The 26,795-nt window shown below is 47.1% G+C and overlaps 1 long non-coding RNA gene across 1 annotated transcript; it reads left to right on the forward strand.

Annotated features, from left to right (window-relative positions):
- Nucleotides 1–2,384: 2,384 nt before the first annotated feature.
- On the forward strand, nucleotides 2,385–26,077 carry LOC142464538 (uncharacterized). The gene is made up of 3 exons (XR_012787682.1): nucleotides 2,385–2,670; nucleotides 4,461–4,555; nucleotides 25,552–26,077. It is a non-coding gene; the product is annotated as an uncharacterized LOC142464538 (long non-coding RNA).
- Nucleotides 26,078–26,795: the final 718 nt, after the last annotated feature.

A 26,795-nucleotide genomic window follows, 5' to 3' on the forward strand; every position in this document is an offset into this window, starting at 1 on the left:
GGGCCGCGTGCGCGCTTCTCCCGCGCATGCGCGAACCCCTAATGGCCGCCTCAACCTCTCTACTACCTTCCCTACTCTCGCGCGATCTCTCCCTGCACTGGGGATCATTTCGCGCGCTTCCGCCCTACTGCGCATGCGTGAACTAACGCGCAATGGCGGCGCCCTCTCTTCAAGCCGCCGAGCCGGTGGCAACGCGATCGCGGCCCTAGCGACGGCCCGATCGCGTCCCCGGCAACCGGCCTGCGCCGCAACAACTCGCGCTGCTCCCTGCTCTGGCCCCCACCCTCGCGAAGTGCCGGCGGGTCCGTCGCAGCCTCCGGCGGCACCCGCTACCACACGGCACTCGCGGAGAGGGGCCAGAAAGCTCAAATTTACCTCGGGGCTACACAGGCTTATACTGTTCTCCTAGCAATATAACCCCTCAATTGCTTTTGAACTTTATCAACTTAATATCGCTAAATGCAGCAATCCTTGTATAAACACCTTTTCCTCCCAACATTCACATCGTTTTATGCATGTACCATATCTCTGTAACCAGATCACATTGCGTCAGACGTTTAAGGAGGTGGAAAATAAGCCGTAGGGAGATAGAAATGTCTTCTAGGAAACACATTTGAGAAAATGATTGCGAAATGCTTTTCTTCCCCATTAATCCTGAGAGATTGTGCGGGGGAAGATTTGAGTAAAGCATTAAACATGTTGAATAGCAAGAGAACTCCACCAAAATATAAGGATATTACCTGGTTGGCCTTTCATGGCAAATTATATGTACGAAGTAATGTAATATTCAAACTAGGAATGTATCAGACAGAATGTGTCCCAGAGTTTCATGCAATAATGACGTAGAATCAATGGATCATTTTGTGTTGGTGTCCCGTTAGTAAAGCGATTTGGGAAAGAATTGCTTGGGTTTTTACCCCATATATCCCCTCCCTATAACTCCTATTACCCCATATAACCGCTCCCTATAACTCCTCCTATTACCCCATATAACCCTTCCCTATAACTCCTCATATTACCCCATATACCCGCTCCCTATAACTCCTCCTATTACCCCATATAACCCTTCCCTATAACTCCTCCTATTACCCCATATACCCGCTCCCTATAACTCCTCCTATTACCCCATATACCCGCTCCCTATAACTCCTCCTATTACCCCATATACCCGCTCCCTATAACTCCTCCTATTACCCCATATAACTGCTCCCTATAACTCCTCCTATTACCCCATATACCCGCTCCCTATAACTCCTATTACCCCATATAACCGCTCCTATAACTCCTCCTATTACCCCATATAACCGCTCCCTATAACTCCTCCTATTACCCCATATAACCGCTCCTATAACTCCTCCTATTACCCCATATAACCTATCCTTATAACTCCTCCTATTACCCCATATAACCGCTCCTATAACTCCTCCTATTACCCCATATAACCGCTCCTATAACTCCTCCTATTACCCCATATAACCGCTCCCTATAACTCCTCCTATTACCCCATATAACCGCTCCTATAACTCCTCCTATTACCCCATACAACCCTTCCCTGTAATAAACACTTGATGATCGTGCCATGAAAGTTGCAGAAGGAGATTGCCCGGATCCGCCTGCGGACGGAGTTTGCGCCGGCAGAAGAAGCATTTCCAGATCGTGTAAACATGGCCCGGGGAATGTTAGAAGATCCCTTAGGCTGCGCGCAGAGTGCCGGCGCATACGCGGACTACCGTGCGTGTCGCCGCCGCACGCGCTCCTGCAGCCCCAGCGATGTGTGCACAATGGCTGCAGGAGATTGGGCAGGTGATCGGGCGCGTGGCGAACGCGTCACCAATCTGGTTCGCCCTCTTTGGCGACACACAAATCTACGTGTTGGGCCAAAATATAGCAGCGTCGAAGATACAGATACTGTCATAGGAAACAAGAACACTCCCATGCGCAAACCCCCCCCCCTCAGGCATGTATAAAAAGGTACGAAACCAACATTGTGCAAGTGTGTATAATAACAATTAAATGCAGATTAAACTAATGAATGCCCACTCACGTGGTAAAGGAATTGTTCAGGCGTTTCCAGATTTCTGATCTGGAGCAGTATTAGGGCAGGAATTCTCCCGGACCATATATAAAAAGAAGAAAGGTGTGTATATATAGTGTCATACAATTTAATTAAAACATATACATGAGCAGTGAGCTCATTCAACTCACGTGCTCCCAAAAGAACACGAGCAATTTGACCACTCTGGGTCCTGCAGCACTCTCAGCCGCACCGCTCTGTAGCTTCTGCGGGAAGCTTGGAGGATCTGGGAGCTTCTACTCCAAAGCGAACAGCTGATCACATCAGGTGACGTCACGGCCAAAGGTGGACCTGCGGTCTGTAGCTGTAACGTGAAGCTGGAGGATCTGTGTACTCCTGCTCCCAAAGCGAACAGCTGATCACATCAGGTGACGTCACGGCCAAAGGTGGACCTGCGGTCTGTAGCTGTAACGTGAAGCTGGAGGATCTGTGTACTCCTGCTCCCAAACGAACAGCTGATCACATCAGGTGACGTCACGGCCAAAGGGAAACCTCCGATCCTTGCGGTTTCACAGCGGCGGGGTCTCTGGGCGTCGGCGTCTCGTAGCAGGGAGGGCAAGTAGCTCAGTGTTGTCCAAACATCAGGGGGAAGACAGGTAAAAGTCCTGGTCGTGCGCGCGCACATCGCACACTGAGCACAGACTTAGAGGGAACCTCTCAAATTCACTTCCAGTATTATATATATTTATCAAATGTTTTACCTGGAGAGTTACCTGTCGTTTTCACGTATGTCCTGGGCACAGAGTTAAGATGACAAATACATGGTTACATTAAGTGATCAGGGTAAACATTATATACAACATTGCATGCACAGTTAGAGATTATATATGTTATAGGCGTATGTAACAGCAGGAGAACAATCTGGGGAAACAATAGATAATCTTACTAAGAGTGTAATCCAGGTGGGACATAAAGATAAAAACAGATTTGGATACAGGTTAAAAGAAGGTAAGAAGACTTGGAGGGTCTCTTCGACATGCTACAGGTCGTTAGTAAAGTTCTTCAGGTGCCTGTAATAAAACGTGTCACTGTTCTTTGGAGGGATTGGGGTTCATGATCCTGATGTGACAGAATCAGACATGATCCCACCTTCTGTGGCCATTACGAGGTTTGGGTCGTTGGGGGATAATGTGGGGAAAAAGAAGTTAACAAAAGGTGTGAGTGCTGAGCACGCGCAGTGTAAGTGAAACTTTGTTGTGTTTTGTCACAGAAATTGTATTCGGGGTGGTGATGGTTTTAATTCAATGAAGAGATTTGAGAGTATAATTGATTTTATTATGTGTTGAAATTTCCATACAAATCACCTGGAATACATGATCTAACTGACATATGATAGCTAAAGTAAGATGCATATATTTTGGATTGTAAAGTATCTAAATGCCGTCACTCTCAGAAGTCTTTCATTCAATGTAAAGCATAAAAATCAAAACACAATTTCAGTGACAAAACGCAAAGAAGTTTGACTTAGAACGCGCGTGCTCGACACACACCCTGGATTTTTTAATAATCGTTACATTAATCTATATACAATTCATGTGTTCTGTTTACACACCTTGCATCTTTTCCACGTCTGCCTTTTTTTTATTATAAATGGTAGATTTCTAAAAAAAATAATTGCTATTTGCACCTCTATATTGTGCGGGCGTGCGCGTCCCAGAGTCCTCGAACTACAATTTCCAGCAGGCAGCCAACAAACTACAATGACGTCACTTTGTGTCACCATGGAAGAGGTTTGTGCCAGGAAATGTTAGTGGGTGCAGGTGCCCGCAAAGAAGGTTCACTTCAAAAAGTAATATTGTATTGTATGTCTTTATTTATATAGCGCCATTAATGTACATAGCGCTTCACAGTAGTAATACATGTGGTAATCGAATAAATAACAGATAATATAAATAACAGATCATGGGACTAAGTGCTTTAGACATAAACATAACATTAAGGAAGAGGAGTCCCTGCCCCGAGGAGCTTACAATCTAATTGGTAGGTAGGGAGAACGTACAGAGACAGTAGGAGGGAGTTCTGGTAAGTGCGTCTGCAGGGGGCCAAGCTTTATGTATCATGTGTTCAGAATGTTCACAGTGCTATTCATATGCTTATTTAAGCAAATGTGTCTTAAGGTGGGTCTTAAAGGTGGATAGAGAGGGTGCTAGTCGGGTATTGAGGGGAAGGGCATTCCAGAGGTGAGGGGCAGTCAGTGAGAAAGGTTTAAGGCGAGAGAGGGCTTTAGAATATTGCACTTATGTTTGGCTAAAAATGTCTGTTTCCATAAGTGACCATTTCAGGTTAGCAACTGTCAATATGGCAAGTGTGAGATCGTGGAAAGCCCGAATGTTCGCTTGCAATGTACTGTACTAACACATTGTGATGCAAATATCATTTATTACAGGAAACGGGAGGAAATTCAAAGCGCCATTTACAGAGCCAAGCGAGACTGGCGGTTAGGGCTCTCCTTTTGGTGCAGGGGAGAAAGACCGTATGAAGGTGAGCGATATTTATTTAAAGAGGTTGAGATGCCATAAGAAATTCACTCCGACTCCTAACCAATAACAGGATGTATGTCTTTATTTATATAGCAATAGTCAAATAAACAGTGATATGCTGCACACAATAAGCCATATATACATAACAGTATTACCGGTGCTGCTGGTTCAAAAGGGCTACCCGTCACAATCACCCAAGCTTGAACTATGAAAAAGAAGGAACCGGCGCTCCACGGGTTTTGTAAAAAGTTCCAAATTTATTGCGCCGTACACAACGACCGTTTCGACCCTAGTAGGTCTTTTTCAAGTGAAACGGCATAATGCCAAAGACAAAAAACAGGATATATATACCCCCCACAATCAATAAAAAAGTGATAAACATCAAACAGCCGAACAAATAGCAATCAGCACATATAATTCCAATTGACAGTCTTATCTTTAGGCTTCCGATGGGCTGGATAAGACTGTCAATTGGAATTATATGTGTTGATTGCTATTTGTTCAGCTGTTCGATGTTGTGTCCCGAGTAAGTATAGGGGTCATTGTTAGTGAGCCATAGTACTGCCCTATATGTACCGGGTTGGTACGTGCAGTGTAGCGGTTACAGCTGAGTAATGGTACCGCTCTGTGTGAGTGGGAAATACTCTAAACTCTGCTTGCTGGGGGTTAGGATCAGAATCACGTGTTCCTGCTTATTTGGATGGGTGCTAGGTGTGACTTAGTACAGGGCTACAGTGCTCCCCTATGGGAATGCATGAGGGGAGGCCGTGACTAGCTATAGTGCCACGTGAGCTTATACACAGGTGGGGTATATAATACTCCTTACACAGGTGATTCCACTGAGAAGTGACCCACCACTCAACCCAATTACAGTAGAAATATATATATATATATAGATACACTGGTACATAAGGATAATTAAACCTATAAAACAGAGTGTAAAAGCAATGTGCTTACACTAGATCCCTCTAGAGATTGCACTCAAAGTGTAGCAAAAAATATATACTATGACTTAGTAAGTCATGGAATCTCAATATTCCTGATTAGTTATACTTCAAAGGGAATGACAGATAAGTTACTCTCTATAATTATAACAAGAACAATAATAAAACTTTATTAGTATTGCAATTAACCACGACACAAGTGAACATAGATACAGTGATCAAATTATATTAAAATCCCCAGGTGAAGCGACTCAGAATATTCTAAACCAGTGTTTCCCAACTCCTGTCCTCCTGGGTCAATCAGCGGCTCGGTCATTGTGACTGAGATACCTGTGCTGGAGCAGGGATATCCTGAAGACCTGACCTGTTGGGGTTCCCTGAGGACTGGGGTTGGGAAACACTGTCCTAAACATTGGGTAACCATCAGTTTGGTAAATATATCCCAATATAGGTATAGGTATGTAGTTTCAGTTAGTACAACATACAGGACACAACATGGAGGCAAGATGTTTTGTGCCAAGCGTGACTATGGATAATATGCACAGCATATATATAACTTGGGTATAGAGGATACAGTCTATCAGCAGTCCTGTTACTGCTAAAACAAGATGTTATCACGTTAAATTGGCATACTTGGCTATTTGCTTCTCTGGTTATAAGAGATCTCATATTATCCTGGGTTAACTACCCTCTATCGAATTATTAACTAGCTGCCAATACCGCAGTGTGAACGCGCACCCATGGGATTGGTGCAGGGAGATTGACACTCCCGCAAGAAAGAGTAAGGGCTGTTCTATAGAGGGCGCGCTTGCTGCGCCGTGCGTGCGCGCAGCACTTGTAGTTGGCTGTGGTGAGTCAGCCGTCCTATAATAGGGCAGAGTGTGCGCACGGCAGTGAGCGTGGAAATGGCCGACAGGGGAGAAGACGGGGAAAATAAAGATTTCGCACCGCTACCGCCGCTGAAATGTGTGTGTGTGTGTTTGTGTGTGTGTGTGTGTGTGTGTGTATGTGTGTGTGTGTGTGTATGTGTGTATGTGTGTGTGTATGTGTGTGTGTATGTGTGTGTGTATGTGTGTGTACAATGTTAATAAATAATTTATTTACCAATGTATTTATTATAAACATGTTTAACACACACACACACACACAGTACCTCACTGTCGCTCACAGCATACACACACACACACACACACACACACACACACACACACACACACACACACACACACACACACACACACACACACACACAGTACCTCACTGTCGCTCACAGCATACATACACACACACACACACACACACACACACACACACACACACACACACACACACACACACACACACACACACACACACACACACACACACAGTACCTCACTGTCGCTCACAGCATACATACACACACACACACAAACACAGTACCTCACTGTCGCTCACAGCATACACACACACACACACACACACACACAGTACCTCACTGTCGCTCACAGCATACATACACACACACACACAAACACAGTACCTCACTGTCGCTCACAGCATACATACACACACACACACACACACACACACACACACACACACACACAAACACAGTACCTCACTGTCGCTCACAGCATACATACACACACACACACACACACACACACACACAAACACAGTACCTCACTGTCGCTCACAGCATACATACATACATACACACACACACACACACACACACAGTACCTCACTGTCGCTCACAGCATACACACACACACACACACACACACACACACAGTACCTCACTGTCGCTCACAGCATACATACACACACACACACACACACACACACACAAGCACAGTACCTCACTGTCGCTCACAGCATACACACACACACACACACACACACAAACACACACACAGTACCTCACTGTCGCTCACAGCATACACACACACACACACACACACACACACACACACAGTACCTCACTGTCGCTCACAGCATACACACACACACACACACAAGCACAGTACCTCACTGTCGCTCACAGCATACACACACACACACACACACACACACACAGTACCTCACTGTCGCTCACAGCATACACACACACACACAAACACACACACAGTACCTCACTGTCGCTCACAGCATACATACACACACACACACACACACACACAAACACAGTACCTCACTGTCACTCACAACATACATACATACACACACATACATACACACAGTACCTCACTGTCGCTCACAGCATACACACACAAAGTGTGCGGCACGTGCACGCGCGTTCGCACAGGCCGCACACACTATTTTACGGGCCTAATTACATGACGATGCAGCGACGTGACTCCTCGTCCTCCCCTGGAGAAGTGCGCATGTAGCACATGAAACGTGCGTAGGGTTTCAGGGTTTTAACGTGGCGCCACGACGGTGGCGTCTTGGTAGGAAGCGGCCAGCACCAGGAAGCAGCCTGCAAGGTCCCGTGAGACACGGTTGTATGGCGTTGATTCGTCATAAGACCACACGGACACGATTGTTACCATTACTGAGTACTTATTTGCTTTCATGGGATGGCAGACAGTGTTTCTATTTGGAGGTTACTTTGTATCACATTTATAACAAACAGACAAGGATACATTGATGATTACAGCTCACATTGTGATTGCTGCATAAGGCTGCGTCCGCACGCTGAGCGATCAGATTGCCTTAAGGCAGTGACCGCGTCTATACGGCGTGCGTGCGGGCGTAAGCGGGAGGGTGCGCGCGACGTGCCGGTCACGTGAGCGGTTCGCCCAATGAGGGCGAACCAGCTCCGTGACGTCACTGGCACGCCCATAGACACGCCCCCGGACGGCACGCGTACCATGGTCAGTAGTAGTCTATACCTGCCCCTTTCTGACTCTGCATGTGAATTCTGCGTAGTCTATACCTGCCCCTTTCTGACTCTGACTGTGAATTCTGCGTAGTCTATACCTGCCCCTTTCTGACTCTGCATGTGAATTCTGCGTAGCCTATACCTGCCCCTTTCTGACTCTGCATGTGAATTCTGCGTAGTCTATACCTGCCCCTTTCTGACTCGGCCTGTGAATTCTGCGTAGCCTATACCTGCCCCTTTCTGACTCGGCCTGTGAATTCTGCGTAGTCTATACCTGCCCCTTTCTGACTCGGCCTGTGAATTCTGCGTAGTCTATACCTGCCCCTTTCTGACTCTGCATGTGAATTCTGCGTAGTCTATACCTGCCCCTTTCTGACTCTGCATGTGAATTCTGCGTAGTCTATACCTGCCCCTTTCTGACTCTGCATGTGAATTCTGCATAGTCTATACCTGCCCCTTTCTGACTCTGCATGTGAATTCTGCGTAGTCTATACCTGCCCCTTTCTGACTCGGCCTGTGAATTCTGCGTAGTCTATACCTGCCCCTTTCTGACTCTGCATGTGAATTCTGCGTAGTCTATACCTGCCCCTTTCTGACTCTGCATGTGAATTCTGCGTAGTCTATACCTGCCCCTTTCTGACTCTGACTGTGAATTCTGCGTAGTCTATACCTGCCCCTTTCTGACTCTGCATGTGAATTTTGCGTAGCCTATACCTGCCCCTTTCTGACTCTGCATGTAAGAGGTGGAATTTATACACAAACCTTCCTTTCAAGGTACAGGATCATTAGTGGCCCTATAGTAATTATCCACCTGTTATAAGACAGATGAATCAGTTACTTTGCCTTTTACAGATTAGTCCTGTTTGTACAGACATTGCACGGCATCTTTTATAAGCAGTAACAGGACTGTTGATAGACTGTATCCTCTATACCCAAGTTATATAGGCTGTGCATATTATCCATAGTCACGCTTGGCACAATACATCTTGAATCCATGGTGTGTCCTGTATGTTGTACTAACTGAAAATACATACATATACCTATATCGGGATATATTTACCACATGCATATACCTATATTGGGATATATTTACCACATACATATACCTATAGTGGGACATACAGATGCAGCGGCCGTTATTCGAACATTTCACGGAGCTGTTTACGTGTGCTCTGCTGTACTCCACGCGGGTGTCCCGCGGGGTGTGTGGGGTGTTCCGCAGGGTGTGAGGAGTCCCGCTGGGTGGGACGTCGCTGCTGTATACGTGGGGAACATCGATGGATGCCTCTGATTCTCTCCCTCTCTCACTTAGACAGCCTCTAAGCCACGCTCGACACGTTTCGCCATTGTAGGGTAAACGGCTTCCTCAGGAGGGGCTGCTAACTACCCAATACGGGATTAAATACCCATAGACCTATCTCTATAGGCTAAAGAAGAACCAGGGGAGCGTTGGTACCTTAAAAAGAAATAAAATACATAGTGCAACACTGTGGCAATATGAAACAAATGAAGCTCCCAAAAGAGCACCTCTATAACTGAAAAATTACAGACTAGAGGGCCACAGATGGAGGCTATAAGGAGGAGGTGTAATCTCTAAAGAGAGAGACACACACGGAGCCAAGGTAAAATCTCACAAATTTATCCAAAAACAATAAAAATGGAGGCTTACGGGATCCCAATGGGATAACAGCATAGAAGGTTGGTGATCAAAACATCACATCACGCCGTCTTTGCTGCATCAAGCCGCCATGGTGCATCACTGCCTGGAGCCGACACGTCACTTCCGGTATTGGAGCCGACACGTCACTTCCGGTAATGGAGCCGACACGTCACTTCCGGTAATGGAGCCGACACGTCACTTCCGGTAATGGAGCCGACACGTCACTTCCGGTAATGCAGCTGATTTGAAGATGACGTCGCGGGATTCCCAGCAGTCTCTCTCCCTCTCGATTGTAGGGTCACGCTCTACGCGTTTCGCCGTTCTTAATGACGGCTTCGTCAGGAGTAGCAGTGACCTGTTACGGGGGTCTTTATATACCCACTATCTTATCAATAACCTCTCCTCCTATAGGATAATTGATATAGCATCCCTAATTGGTGGGCAAATGAGCTAAATGCCCTATCAAGCCGGGATATGTTCAGATATTTAAACATTTATCTTAAAACAATTTGTATACATGTAACGGGTTTTCCCCCCCCAATCGCAGATACAGTGTGGGGGTGCAGGGAACATATAGTGTTACTCGGTGTTTGGTGCTATACCTGTTGGCTCACAGGAGGGCTGAGCTTCCGCCATAGGGAAACCTGGGGCAATATACTAGCATATTCAATTACAATGATGCAGCGCCTCCACCTGCGATGGCTCCCACCATAGGGGGAGTGGTTCCTCGCAGGACAATACCCAATAACCACATACAACTGATTGGATAAGAACGAATATCTTTACTACTGTGCCTAGAAAACATGCAATTACAACCGATAACAACAGGTGTCCCTCTCTAAAGGCAACCTGACTCAACGTCTCCCCGATGCTAACGCTAACGGACACCATGGAGGGTGTCCACACTTTATGCGTCACGGCGGACACTACCACCTATGCGTCACAGCGGACGATACCATCCCAACACAATGATCCCACCCCTAAGTCCAGTGAATCCCACCCAAAGTCTCGCACTCCCAATTCATAGACCAGCGTGTGTGTATATGTGTGTGACTGCGCAGCCACTATGTCTGATCATAGGCCTTGTTGGTGCACGGGAGGTGGTGAGTTACCTGCCCGGGCTCCAGCCACGGGTACTGCTATACCGCAGGGTGGGGATCGCTGGGGTGTCCTCCGAAGCTGGGGTGAATTCTGGCGTGGATAATATCACCGCTTCTCCCCGCCGTCTGTACCTTGACGAGAACCGGGTTGAGATCCACAGGCCGCAGTCAATCCGTACTGGGCCTCCGCAAAGATAGTCTAGTTTTCTCTCATCAACAATCCATACGCTTGTTCCCTACTAACAATAGATAAGGGGGCAGGGTCCCTACCTAGGGCCTGTCCTTATCACACTCCGCTAGGATGACTCAGGGCTATCTGGGGCCTAGGGGAGTACTGGCCTAGTGCCGGGAGTCACTGACTCCAGCACCCTACCTCCTTTCCCTAGCTGCTCCTGTCACCAACTGCCTAACGTGGCCTCTGCGCGCGAAATGTATCTCTATGTTGCAAACAGAGCTCCTCCAGCCCTATTGGCTCCCTGGCGTCATGGGGCCGTTCCAGAGGCTCATGGGACTTGAAGTCCTCTTACAGAGCCCTCCTCTCATAGGCTAGGGCTTCGCGGGCTTTCTGGGCCTCCACTGCACATGCGCGAGCTCCCTGCAGTCCTCCCGGTGCTCCTAGCCCTTGCGCATGCGCAACACCCCTAACAATGGCGGCGCCCTGCTCCGCGAGCCGACGGGACCGCAGCAACGCGATCGCGGCCTTACCGACGGCCCGATCGCGTCCCCGGCAACCTGCCCGATCGCGTCCCTGGCAACCGGCCGCACTCTTAGTAACGCGCGGCTCGCGCACCAGCAGGAGGGGGGGTCAATACGGCAAGGGGGACCTTGCTACATCCTCCCCCCCGGTAAAATCCCCAACGTCCTCGCTTGGGACACAACTCAATGTAACTATATACAACAGTTATATAATGAAAATGCATTTGAAAACATAACTTAGCACATGCATGACTCTATACAATATTGCACAATTCCGTGAGCATCACAATCACAGATTGGATCTTGCTCCGAGAACACTGCTGAGCCTCATAATGGGGTGCCCCCATTTGATCATAGGTTACCCGAGTTGGAGGGTACTTGACTCTTTGGCTCCGTCGGAGCTGTTCTTCTGCAACTCCCTCGGGGGAGTAATACACACAGTCCTGAGCCTCAGCCTCTTCCCTTGAGGGGAGAAATGTCTCTGGATAGTCTCTGTTAGGCACAAAGCTCGGGCTCTGTGGATCCAAAGGCTAGCCTGTTGGTGCCACCTTAGTAGGCGTTGGCCTACAGGGCCCCTTACCCGTAGCTCCTCTGGGAGATGCCCTTTCTGTGGAGCAGTCCCTTTGAGAGGGTCCTTCCATAGGATCTTCAGGAGTGTCAGAGTGGGTCTCGTTATGGACAGTCCCTTGACCCAGTTCTGATAAGTCGGGCTCACCGTTGAGCGGTGTGGCCAGTATCTCGGTCTCTTCATCTTCCACTTGGGGAATGGGGAGAAGATGGTTTCGGTGCCATACCTTTACCCGGCCTTCAGTGTCTTTGATGCGATAGACCGGGAGGCCAGGCATCTGAGATTCTATTTCATACACTCCGTCTCTCCAGCGATCGGCCAATTTGTGTTTTCCTGGGACGCCCAAGTTCCGAAGCAACACAGCGTCCCCTGGCCGAAGTTCCCGATATCTGGCCTTATGGTCGTATCGCCTCTTATTGTCAGCATTTAGCTTAGCGGTGGATTTCTCTGCCTGCTGATACGCCTGCTGCAAGCTGTCTTTGAGTCGTTGCACATATTTAAAATGGGTAGCATTATGTATCCCATCCGTTGAGACTCTAAGACGCACATCCACTGGCAATCTCGCTTCTCTCCCAAACATGAGGAAGTATGGGGAGAATCCCGTTGACTCGTGTCGGGTGCAATTATACGCATGCACCAAGGTCTCTATGTGTTGACTCCACTCCGATTTCTGAGCACTCTGTAGTGTTCCGAGCATGTCTAGTAATGTCCGATTAAAACGTTCGGGTAGAGCATCTCCTTCGGGGTGATACGGGGTTGTTCGGGATTTGGCAATGTTCAGCATTTGGAGCAGTTCCCTGATCAATGTACTCTCGAAATCCCGCCCCTGATCAGAGTGAAGGCGGTTGGGAAGGCCGTAATGTACAAAGTATTTTTCCCATAATATCTTTGCCACGGTGATGGCTTTCTGGTCTTTAGTAGGCTTGAGCATACCGGGTGTAATGGTCTGTGATGACCAGCACGTTGCATATTCCCCGGCAATCAGGCTCAATGCACAGAAAGTCCATACACACGAGGTCCATGGGACCAGAACTCTGCAGATGACCCATGGGGGCAGCTCGGGTAGGCAGGGTTTTTCGCTGTATACACCTAGTACAGCGGCGACAGTGACGCTCGACGGCCTCTCGCATCTTAGGCCAAAAAAAACGATCTCGGACCAGCCCAAAGGTTTTGTCTGTACCAAGGTGCCCATGATCATCATGTAGGGACTTCAGCACCAGATATTGTAGGTTCTTAGGGAGGACTAGTTGTCGCCTATCCGGGTGGTTGTGGTACTGTACCACCCGATAGAGTAAGCAATTGTCTATTTCGAATTTGTCCCACTCCCGCATGAGCAAGGTCACCAAGTTTTTGGGCGCGCGTTTAAGAAGGGCTGGGTTCTCCTTTGCTACGGCTCTCCGGATAATACTAACGACAGGATCTCGTACTTGGTAGTCTACCAGATCCTTCCACCGTAGCACCTTGTCAGGCGTGATATTCATCCCTTTGGGATCGCAGTAGGCGGCTGGGACAGCCTGCGACCGGCATCCCAATGAGTCAGCTGCTCGTAATTATGAAAAGGCCACTTGGCCCTCGACGATAGCGGCCACGCTACACATAGCTCGCACGCCGGGTCCTGGGAGTTCCTCCCATTTCTCATCATCTGGAATAGCGCTTAACCCGGGTCGTCTGGAGAGGGCGTCAGCCCCTATATTCAAGGGCCCCGGCTTATACTTCAGGGAGAATCTATAACTGTTCAGGGCGGCCAACCAGCGGTGTCTGGCGGCGTCCAATTTGGCCAAGGTATTGACGTAGGTGAGGGGATTGTTATCCGTTCTTACTTCGAAGGCAACACCGTACAGGTAATCGTGTAGTTTCTCGGTAATAGCCCACTTGAGAGCCAGGAACTCTAACTTGTGGACGGGTATCTCTGTTCACTGGGTGTCAAGCTGCGGCTGATGTAAGCTACAGGCCGCAGGCCCTCCGGGTGCTTCTGGTGCAGGATGGCACCCAGTCCATTGAGGCTGGCATCCACATGCAGGACGTATGGCTGTTCGGGATCCGCATATGCAAGCACGGGCTCTTCGGTCAGACACTTCTTCAGTTTCAGGAAGGCCTGCTCACACTCAGACGTCCATTTGTCACCGAACGGTTGGCGTGCCGATACAGCCTTCTTCCCGGTCTCTGAAGGGTATATCTTCAACAGATTGTTCAGGGGTTTAGCCCTGCTCGAGTACCCTTCCACGAAGCGGCGGTAATACCCACAGAATCCCAGGAAGGATCGCAGCTCTGTGACGTTCTCGGGGCGAGGCCAGTTCACTACGGCTTCTACCTTGGCAGGGTCGGTGGCCCACGTAGGTCACAGAGGTATGGCAAAACCGGCACTTGTCTAAGGATAATTTCAAACCTTCGTTCCCCAGACGGTCGATCACCTTAAATAATCGTTCTTCGTGCTCTTCCAGAGTCCTTCCGAAGACGATGATATCATCCAGGTATACCAGACACTCCCGTGGAATCATGTCCCCGATAGTCTTCTCCATCAGCAGTTGGAATGTAGCAGGCGCCCCACATATACCTTGGGGCATACGGGTAAATTGATAGAATCCCAAGGGGCAGACGAAAGCTGTTTTTTCTTGATCTTCCGCGTTCATAGGTACCTGATAGTACCCGGACCGGAGGTCGAGCACGCTGAAACATTGACTTCCATTCAGCGCATTCAGTATCTCTTCGATGCGCGGAAGGTTGTACTGATCCGGTATCGTACGATTGTTCAATGTCCGATAGTCGATACACAGTCGTACGGATCCGTTCTTTTTACACACCACCACTATGGGGGACGCGTAGGGACCCCGAGACTCTGTCAAAATCCCGGCATCTTCCATATCGTGAAGGACGTTCCTCACGTCGTCCATATCCCGCGGGGCGAGGCGGCGTGAGTGTTCTCGGAACGGGGTGGTATCACTCAGTCAGATGGTATGTTGGGCGCTGTGACTACACCCCACGTCCATCTCACTCGTGGAGAACACATGTCGTCGTTGAGTCAACTGCGTGGCCAGCCGCTCCTTCCAATGGGTGGACAGTGTCGAATCACCGAAGTTGAAATCCAGCTCGACGAAACGCTCATCCGCGGCCGCCGCCTTCACCTGAGGGTGTGTCTGCTACAGGGACCGGATATATGCCACCCAACTTCTGACCGGCATCCAACTCCATCGGGAAGGGAGAGATATTCTGCACATACACGTGGGTTCGGCGTGGAATCTTAGTTGCCCACTCCCTCACCTCCGGTAGTATCTTATATCCTCTCTGGGCTTCTTCTTCCGGGGTACTCTCCAGAGAGAAAAGCTGATCATCCCCATCTCGTTCAGGGTAACAACACCAGACGGGCATTCTTTGTACTCCCCCTGGTAATATGGTCGTCAGTCCGGCCTGACGATTGTATAGGTCTACATGTCGCTCCAGGGCATATATCCGTTGGCACTCTTCTCTTAGGACTGGATCTAGGAGGGCGGTGGCTAGCGGCAACTCATTAGTCTCTTTCAGGTAAGCTCGGAACACTGCTTGTACTATATCAGCGTTGGTGCCTAAAATGATCGGGTACTTGCACTGTCCTTGGGGTTCCGGGCATACCAAGGCCGCTAATTGCATGGGGTGTCTGTTTCCGGTGTTCAGCTGGAGTATTTCCATTTGAACCCTTACAATCCCAGCGATAGGGTAGTCTTCATTGCTTAGCCCTCGTACTGTCACATGATCGGCCGTTCTCAGAGTACAGTGCCGGAGGTGCTGTTCATAGAACGGTTGGTATATGATGGTCACTTGCGACCCTGTATCCAGTAGGGCCGATGCGTAGATCCCCTCTACTAATACTGGCACGATGGCTGCAGGGCCTACTTGGCTGTAAGCCTCACAGTTGGGGGCGTCCTCCCCTGCCTCGGTATCCGCAGGGGCATTGGGGTTTTCTTGAGGGGTCTCCACGTCAGGCCCGGCGGCTTGTGCTCGGCATACCATCGTCCAGGCTGGGTTTCGTCGAGTGGGAGTTTTGTCCTCAGGGGGGTCCTCCCTTTCTGGGCAAGCCCGAGTGAAGTGGCCCTTCTTACCGCAGGTGTAGCAAAGGAGGTCCTTTGATTCAGAACGTCCCCGGTACGGGGGAGGGGAGTTGCGGGTGGGCCTAGCTTTGTGGCCCGAGCCCTTAGTGGCGACCTCCTCTTCTGGAGTCGCGGGGTTCTTGGCCTTGGCCCCAGCGGTTTTAGTCGGGTCACTGGTGGCAGGCTCCTTAACCTTGGCGGGAGTATGCAACCGACCATATGCCTCATGCTTGTTTATCTCATCCACTAGATCCTCCCAGCAAGGGGGGTCATTCCGCATCAGGGAGCATTTAACCATGATGGCGATAGGATTGTCGGGAAGTGCTCCTTTCCGGAATTGATTCCAGCAATACTCATCCACCTGGGTGGACTTAATCTGGTCTCGTTTCCGCATATCCCATAGGACATTCCTAATTCGGTGGAGATAGGCAGACAGCTCCTCCCCCAGCTTCTGGCGAAGGTTGAGGTACCTCATCATCAGTTGGCCTTCATCTTCAGTTCGCCCGTAAGCACGCTCAAGCGTCTCTAACATTTTCTGAGCAGTGACATCTGCATGTTGATCCTTAGCCAGCCGTATGGTGATGGAAGCGGGTGACCGTAGGCACTCCATTATGCGTTGTCGTTTGACTAGCTCAGGGCACGTCCATTCCTCTACAACCTGTGAAGTATACTCTATCCATACGTCAAACGCCTCTTCGCCCGCCGGTGTCGGTTTAGTGCCTGAAAAGATTTTCAGTTTACGATACTGCTGTTCAATCGATGCTTCAGCCTTGGCCCCTCCCAACTCGGCAAGACTTTGAACTAACATTCGGATCTCATTTCCCCCACTAGTAGGGGCCGGTGCAATACTGAGTGGCGGACTGTGGTCGGTGGCTGCACCTAAAGTAGACTCACAATAACTCTCAGGGGAAGAAGACGAGGCACACATATCCACCTCCTCCAAGTTCGTGCGGGAGCTGCCGGGTTCGGACTTGATGGGCCGCTCGGGGTACACCACCGCACAACTCGACTCGGCCGGGCCTTCAAACCACACGCTGGACGGTCCTTGGTCCGCATTTACATCTTGCCCGATGTTCACTAACACGGAATAATACCCCTTGGTCTCCGTACGTTGATCTACCACGGCTAGGGCGGTTGTACCCCGGAGATGAGTGTTGGCGCAAAGCTACTCGTATAGCTATAGACGGGACATCTATAGGAACGCAGCACACCGCAAGCGTGTGGGGCGGTGGCACTTCCAGCCTCATAGCCCACTCATATACTTCTGAGCGCGACAGGCACGGGAATATTGGTGACATTTTAGGAAGTTTGTTGAATAGGGCACCCCAGGTCTAAGATCTCAGCAGCGCCTCCAAATGTAAGAGGTTTCCCCCCCCCAATCGCAGATACAGTGTGGGGGTGCAGGGAACATATAATGTTACTCGGTGTTTGGTGCTATACCTGTTGGCTCACAGGAGGGCTGAGCTTCCGCCATAGGGAAACCTGGGGCAATATACTAGCATATCCAATTACAATGATGCAGCGCCTCCACCTGCGATGGCTCCCACCATAGGGGGAGTGGTTCCTCGCAGGACAATACCCAATAACCACATACAACTGATTGGATAAGAACGAATATCTTTACTACTGTGCCTAGAAAACATGCAATTACAACCGATAACAACAGGTGTCCCTCTCTAAAGGCAACCTGACTCAACGTCTCCCCGATGCTAACGCTAACGGACACCACGGAGGGTGTCCACACTTTATGCGTCACAGCGGACACTACCACCTATGCGTCACAGCGGACGATACCGTCCCAACACAATGATCCCACCCCCAAGTCCAGTGAATCCCACCCAAAGTCTCGCACTCCCAATTCATAGACCAGCGTGTGTGTATATGTGTGTGACTGCACAGCCACTATGTCTGATGATAGGCCTTGTTGGTGCACGTGAGGTGGTGAGTTACCTGCCCGGGCTCCAGCCACGGGTACTGCTATACCGCAGGGTGGGGATCGCTGGGGTGTCCTCCGAAGCTGGGGTGAATTCTGGCGTGGATAATATCACCGCTTTTCCCCGCCGTCTGTACCTTGACGAGAACTGGGTCGAGATCCATAGGCCGCAGTCAATCCGTACTGGGCCTCCACAAAGATAGTCTAGTTTTCTCTCATCAACAATCCATACGCTTGTTCCCTACTAACAATAGATAAAGGGGCAGGGTCCCTACCTAGGGCCTGTCCTTATCACACACCGCTAGGATGACTCAGGGCTATCTGGGGCCTAGGGGAGTACTGGCCTAGTGCCGGGAGTCACTGACTCCAGCACCCTACCTCCTTTCCCTAGCTGCTCCTGTCACCAACTGCCTAACGTGGCCTCTGCGCGCGAAATGTATCTCTATGTTGCAAACAGAGCTCCTCCAGCCCTATTGGCTCCCTGGCGTCATGGGGCCGTTCCAGAGGCTCATGGGACTTGAAGTCCTCTTACAGAGCCCTCCTCTCATAGGCTAGGGCTTCGCGGGCTTTCTGGGCCTGCACTGCGCATGCGCGAGCTCCCTGCAGTCCTCCCGGTGCTCCTAGCCCTTGCGCATGCGCAACGCCCCTAACAATGGCGGCGCCCTGCTCCGCGAGCCGACGGGACCGCAGCAACGCGATCGCGGCCTTACCGACGGCCCGATCGCGTCCCCGGCAACCGGCCCGATCGCGTCCCTGGCAACCGGCCGCACTCTTTGTAACGCGCGGCTCGCGCACCAGCAGGAGGGGGGGTCAATACGGCAAGGGGGACCTTGCTACATACATTTATAATAAAGATTTTAATAAAAACGGATAAATCAAAAATATAAAAAGATTCTCCTTTACATTCATAAGGCAAGAATCACACATATAAAATATAAAATAATTCACATTAATTCTATTAGATACATTAATCGCTTAATTCATTCCTAATCCTATTGGCTTTCCGCAATATATAAGGGACGACGATTATTCATGTTGGAAATATGAGACAAAGAAAATTGATTAAGAAACGACATAAGATCCAATTTCCAAAGTACCCATATATAAACACATATAATGATGTAGCATATTTTAACCAGAAAACTTTTGACCACACACATCAGGCCAATACATACACAGTGATATTGTGCAAGGCACAGGCCGGATGACATAAATGGATTCAAGTCAAAAAATACATAAAAATTATATGCAAAATAGCACATGTACATACACATATGCAAAAAATGTGCAAAAAACATATGCAAAAATATATGTGCAAAACATATATCGAAAAAGTGTACAAAACCATACACAAGAAAAACATATGAAGAAACATATGTAAAAAAACATATGTAAAAAAGCATATGTATAAAACATATGTGAAAAAATCAAAGAAAAGCACTCAATTCAAAGTCCACATTAAGGCCTTGAGGCACTAAAGTTTTTAAAGAAAAAATCCAAAAACTCTCTCTTTTTTTCAGTGCAACCTTCCTGTCCCCACCTCCCAATGGGGCAGTACGTGTTCTAGCACTGTGAACCCAAGGCCCGAAGTATCACCCTGATGTTTTAAAATGAAATGATTTGATAAAAAGTGCGTGGTAACTCCTCTTCTAACATTACCAATGTGTTCCAGAATACGTGTTTTTACCGGCCTGGTGGTCTGGCCTACATATTGTAGCCCACATGGGCATTGTATAAGGTAAATCACGCAGTCTGTCTTACATGTAATGTGTTGTTTTATTTGAAATGTCTCTTTTGAGACATTTGACTTGAATCCAAATTTGTCATCAGATCTGTGTCTATATGCTAAGCATGTTGTACAGCCAAAAAAAACTTTTATTTGAGGTAGCCATCTATTCCCCTCTTTAGAAACTTTAGGCAGAGCACTCGGTGCTAATTTATTCTTGAGTGTATTTGCTTTTTTGAAAATTACCATTGGTTGTTCAGGAACTATTTCTCCCAATATTGAGTCACTTTTTACAATGTGCCAATGTTTGCGTATGATTTTGACTATTTTATCAGACTGTCTATTAAAGTTTGTTAGAAAAGAAAAGTCAAAAAAAATTTGGGTCTTAATTTTTACTGTATTGCTCAGGCGATCTTTCCTTTCTAGATTCCCTACTTTCTCTACTGCATCCTGAATAATCTTATCCTCATACTTTTTTTCTTTAAATCTATCCTGCAAAAAAAGAGATTGTTTCTGAAAAATGTTGGTATCAGAACAATTTCTCCTGATCCTTCGTAGTTGACCATATGGTACATTTTGTAGCCATTTAGGGTGATGACAACTTGAGAGTGAAATGTAGTTGTTTATATCAACATCTTTAAAGAAAGTGTGTGTACTGATTGCTCCATCGTCAATGAGAACTGTCAGGACCAGGAAATTAACCCTTTCCAGACTGTACTCACAGGTAAATTTAAGATTGAGTAAGTTGTCATTCAGATAATGGATAAATCTCACCAGACTTTCCTCATCCCCTCTCCAGATAAAGAATATGTCATCTATGTATCTCCGCCACAGGCACAAGTCCGCACCCAGCTCTGCAATGGACCAAATATGGTCTTCCTCCCATGAACCCATGAGAAGATTTGCATAGCTGGGTGAAAACTTTGTGCCCATGGCGGTGCCACACTTCTGGAGGTAATATACTCCCTCGAACATAAAATAATTATGTTCGAGGATAAACTTAATCCCATCAAGGATAAAGTTCGCCTGTTCATGAGGCATATCATGATCTTTTGACAGAGCTCTGTCTATAGCATCAGTCCATCTTTATGGCTAATACAAGTATATAATGAAGTTATATCACATGTTGCTAGAAACCACCCTTCTTCCCACACTTGACTATCCAAAATACGCAGGATATCTGTCGTATCTTTCAGATACGATGGAAGTTTTTTCACATATTTTTGCAGGTAAGTATCTATATATGCGGATAGATTAGACGTCAGGGAATCAATACCCGCTACTATGGGTCTTCCTGGGGGATTAACTAGACTCTTGTGGAGTTTTGGGAGGTAATAGAAAATAGGTCTAATGGGATGTTCTCTATACAAAAAATTATATTCACTCTCAGTTATTACCCCATCAGCTTTCCCTTTATCTAACAGTATTTTTAGTTCGTACAAAAAATCTGAAGTTGGATCTTTTTTTAAATGTGTATATGTTTGTTTATCACCTAAGATCCTAGTGGACTCAGTAATATAGTCATCCCTGTTGATAATCGCGACTCCTCCCCCCTTATCAGCCTCTTTTATAACCACACTGTTGTCTTTTTGAAGGGTTTTGAGGGCTTCTCTTTCGCTTTTATTCAGGTTGTTATCAAATTTATATTCTGACCCAGCCAATTTTTCTAAATCTTTTTGTACCAACTGCGCAAAAACATCTACATTTTTCCCTTTCACGTGTTTAGAGTAAAATGTGGATGGCAATTTTAACCCAGAGTGTACCATAGTATGTTTATCCTCTGGAGATTGATTAATAGCATCTGTCCTAGAGTCTAGTTTTAGATTCTCATTAGTTCTAAGCTCCACCTCCTTTTTGCCTAAAAAATCTCTTAATTGTTAATTTTCTTAAAAATCTTTGTGCATCTAAAAAGAGGCCGAAGCCGCTTGAACCCAGTGGGGGCAAACTTCAGACCTCTTGAGATGAGAGACTCTGCAGGTTTTGTTAGTACTTTAGAACTCAGATTGAAGATATTCTTACCTATCTCCTGCTTTTTTTGAGGGATTTCTTTTTTTCCCCTTCCCCGTTTTCGTCGTTTCTTTCTCTTTTTCTCTTTTCCGAGGAGGGGTCTCTTTCCATCAGCGGAGCATAAGAATTTACTCCCTGAAAAGAAGCTGACCCCCCCCCTCACCTAAAAAACCCTTTTTATTTTTAAGTTTGAGCCCACTCTTCTGAAACATTTTATCTCTTTGGACTTCTCTCTGTTCCCTTCTATTGCATATATTTATTTCCCCTTCTGAGTCATAATCTATACTCATTGTTCTTTTCGGAGTTAATTCTATGCTTACTTGTGTTTTGGCATATCTATTACCCTGTTGGTGGAGGGTTTTGTATGGTTTTGTCCTCCAATTATCCCTCTCAGGGCTCTTCCTAGATTTTTTGGGGGGTATATTTTCTAGGTTTTTTCCCTTCTTTGGGCTTATCTTTTTTAGGGGGAGTTTTTTTAGGAGTTTTTTTTCTTTTCAACTTCTTTTTTAGCAATAGGTTCAACTTTTTCAGGTTTTTCGAGTTTTCTAGGGGGACCATCCTTATAGTCCTCCTCATCTCTTAGGATTTTTTTTACTTTCTTTGTAATAGTCTCTTTCCAGATTTTATCCAATTTGCTTTGCAAATGGGTGTCTTTCTCTTTAAAGAGTACAGTCTGATCTAAATGACCAATCCTCTCTTCAATTTCCTTCACCTCTATGCCAATCTGTGACACATGTTTTTTTTGCTGGTCCATGACTAAACCCATTAAATCATTTGAACATTTTTCCAAAGGATTATACCACTTATCTAGAAAGATTTCATCCTCCAGATCTATGGATGGATCTATTTTTTATGTCTAAGACCTCTTGGGACTCTCCCATTTAAGACATATTGTTCTAAAAATGTATAATCCCAAAAAAATTAATATCTTTAATAAGCAACCTCTCCAATTTTTCAAATTCAGCTTCTAAAATGTTAGCCTCCCCAATAATGGGGGCATTATCTAGATCTAATTTAAGAATATTCTTGAAGTCCACAGATTTTGTTTGTCTTCTGGAAAAAATATTGGAGGGGTTGCTATCTGATCAATTTTCTTTGTCTCATATTTCCAAGATGCAACAATCGTCGTCCCTTATATATTGCGGAAAGCCAATAGGATTAGGAATGAATTAAGCGATTTATATATCTAATAGAATTAATGTGAATTATTTAATATTTTCTATGTGTGATTCTTGCCTTATGAATGTAAAGGAGAATCTTTTTATATTTTTGATTTATCCGTTTTATTAAAATCTTTATTATAAATGTATAAAAATTGTTTTAAGATAAATGTTTAAATATCTGAACATATCCCGGCTTGATAGGTCATTTAGCTCATTTGCCCACCAATTAGGGATGCTATATCAATTATCCTATAGGAGGAGAGGTTATTGATAAGATAGTGGGTATATAAAGACCCCCGTAACAGGTCACTGCTACTCCTGACGAAGCCGTCATTTAGAACGGCGAAACGCGTAGAGCGTGACCCTACAATCGAGAGGGAGAGAGACTGCTGGGAATCCCGCGACGTCATCTTCAAATCGGCTGCATTACCGGAAGTGACGTGTCGGCTCCAGGCAGCGATGCACCATGGCGGCTTGATGCAGCAAAGACGGCGTGATGTGATGTTTTGATCACCAACGTTCTATGCTGTTATCCCATTGGGATCCCGTAAGCCTCCATTTTTATTGTTTTTGGATAAATTTGAGAGATTTTACCTTGGCTCTGTGTGTGTCTCTCTCTTTAGAGATTACACCTCCTCCTTATAGCCTCCATCTGTGGCCCTCTAGTCTGTAATTTTTCAGTTATAGAGGTGCTCTTTTGGGAGCTTCATTTGTTTCATATTGCCACAGTGTTGCACTATGTATTTTATTTCTTTTTAAGGTACCAACGCTCCCCTGGTTCTTCTTTGTCCTTGTTCGTGTGGACCTTTAAACAGTCCTTCTAAGGGTTTGAGTGTTCTTTTGTTCCTTTATTTGCATGTGATTTCATTTTGCATTTTATTTTCCGGTCTTTTGTTTACACAATATTAGTATTCACTTGTACTACGTTTAGTTGATAATATATGGAGCGCCATCTAGTTTGTTCGTGCTATCTCTATAGGCTAACAGCATAAAAACACACCTTTCAAAAATTAGCATGTGAGTCAGCATAATAATACAATGTATGTCAACACAGTATCTATTGACATGATTGCACATTACATAACAGCGTCATTACACATTACGTATGTCATAACAAAAATCCAATGTAATAAAATGTATCGTAATATTAACTAAAAACGATATATAAAGAGTACATATATAAAATATACCATTAAAACACTTCATATGTGTTATAGAGAGATATGGGTATATATGCACATCTCAAAAGGAACAATAAAAGCAATCTTTAACGAAAATATCAGTCTGACAATGAGTAGGTTGTCCCCAAACAACATAGCCATTGAACAGCAACTACTAATACTTCTATTAATAAGGGCCGTTCCATACAGCGTGCGGCCGCGCATTCCTATGCGAACGCGAGTGCACGTGCCGCATGCTTTTCATGTATATAGAGCCGGGAGCTGCAGGTTAGTGTATATGTGTGTATGTGTGAGTATGTGTGTGTGCATGTGTGTGTATATGTGTGTGCATGTGTGTGTATATGTGTGTATGTGTGAGTATGTGTGAGTATATGTGTGTGCATGGGTTGTGTGAGTGAATGTAAGTCCTAGATAGATTAAAAAAAAAAAAAAAGTTTAATAAATATATATTTTTTTGTTTTACAATCCTTGACACACACACACACACACACACACACACACACACACACACACACACACACACACACACACACACACACACACACACACACACACACACACACACACACACACACACACACACACACACCGATTGATGTCTCCTCAGAGGGTTTATCACCTAAGAAAAAGGGGGAGAAGAAACAACAAAAATGATTTTAATATACTGTATGATCCAAAAACATGTGGTTAAAATACATATCATGTCCATACAAAGCTTAAAAAGGTGCTCCAACCCCAAGGGTGCAGTGAAAGTTTTGATCATAAATGGACTCTCAGATCTATATCCACATTTAATCCTCGTGGGGTCAGAGTCTTGAGCATAAAGATCCAAAATGTTTTGTTTCAGCAGCTCTTGTTCTCTATCCCCTCCAGTGGGGGAGGACACGCTCAATTCCCGTAAACTTAAAACCTGACACATCCCCTAGGTGATGGGTTAAAAAGTGATTAGACAGAAGGCGAGTGGTGACCGTACGCCTAATATTTCCAATACGCTCGAGTATTCTAATTTTCACCTGTCTTTTGGCCTGTCCAACATATTGCAGCCCACATGGGCACTCGATTAAATAAATAATGTAATCTGTCTTACAGGTGATATGATCACTAGTTGGGTAGTTAGCAGCCACTCCTGAGGAAGCCGTTTACCCTACAACGGCGAAACGCGTCGAGCGTGGCTTAGAGGCTGTCTAAGTGAGAGAGGGAGAGAATCCGAGGCATCCATCGGTGTTCCCCACGCATACAGCGGTGACGTCGTGACCGGAAGTGGCGCGGCGGACCCAGACGGGTGCGGAAGACATTGTCGGCGTGGGCGGCCGAGCAATGGAGCGGTGAGATCGCTACTCGCCAGAGTACCGTGCAGCGGCTATCCTGCGTGTTTTCCTCTCATTTCTGTAAGCCGCCAATGGTGATTTTTAACTGTGCTACACATTGTTTGTGACCTGCACCATGGTCTGCTTTCTCTGTGTCTTCGAGACTGCCGAGGCTTTCTACCCACTTCATCCAGCGCCGTGACGGGTATTGGCTGACACACCATCTTTCCATTTTCATTGCTACACTTCTGGCACCTTCCAGGAACCCCACAAGTACTGGCTGCTACACTGCTCTCTGTATCTGCTCCATTGTGAGTAGACATTCGGGAGCCCTTTATTTCACTATTATTCTCACTGTGTATAACACACCTGCACTATGTGTATATATTTCGTATTTTGCATGGCATCCTCGCTCCCCTGAGATTTGGAAAGCCGGTTGATGAGATTACTGGGGTTGAAGACTGGCCAGGACAATGCTCATACAATCCCCTTCCCCAGGCACACAGTACAGATACCGCCCCCGGGCACACAGTACAGATACCGCCCCCGGGCTTACAGTACAGATACCGCCCCCGGGCACACAGTACAGATACCGCCCCCGGGCACACAGTACAGATACCGCCCCCGGGCACACAGTACAGATACCGCCCCCGGGCACACAGTACAGATACCGCCCCCGGGCACACAGTACAGATACCGCCCCCGGGCACACAGTACAGATACCGCCCCCGGGCACACAGTACAGGTACCGCCCCCGGGCGTACAGTACAGATACCGCCCCCGGGCACACAGTACAGATACCGCCCCCGGGCACACAGTACAGATACCGCCCCCGGGCACACAGTACAGATACCGCCCCCGGGCACACAGTACAGATACCGCCCCCGGGCACACAGTACAGATACCGCCCCCGGGCTTACAGTACAGATACCGCCCCCGGGCACACAGTACAGATACCGCCCCCGGGCACACAGTACAGATACCGCCCCCGGGCACACAGTACAGATACCGCCCCCGGGCACACAG

The sequence above is a fragment of the Ascaphus truei genome, chromosome 13, assembly GCF_040206685.1.
Source record: "Ascaphus truei isolate aAscTru1 chromosome 13, aAscTru1.hap1, whole genome shotgun sequence".
NCBI lineage: Eukaryota > Metazoa > Chordata > Amphibia > Anura > Ascaphidae > Ascaphus > Ascaphus truei.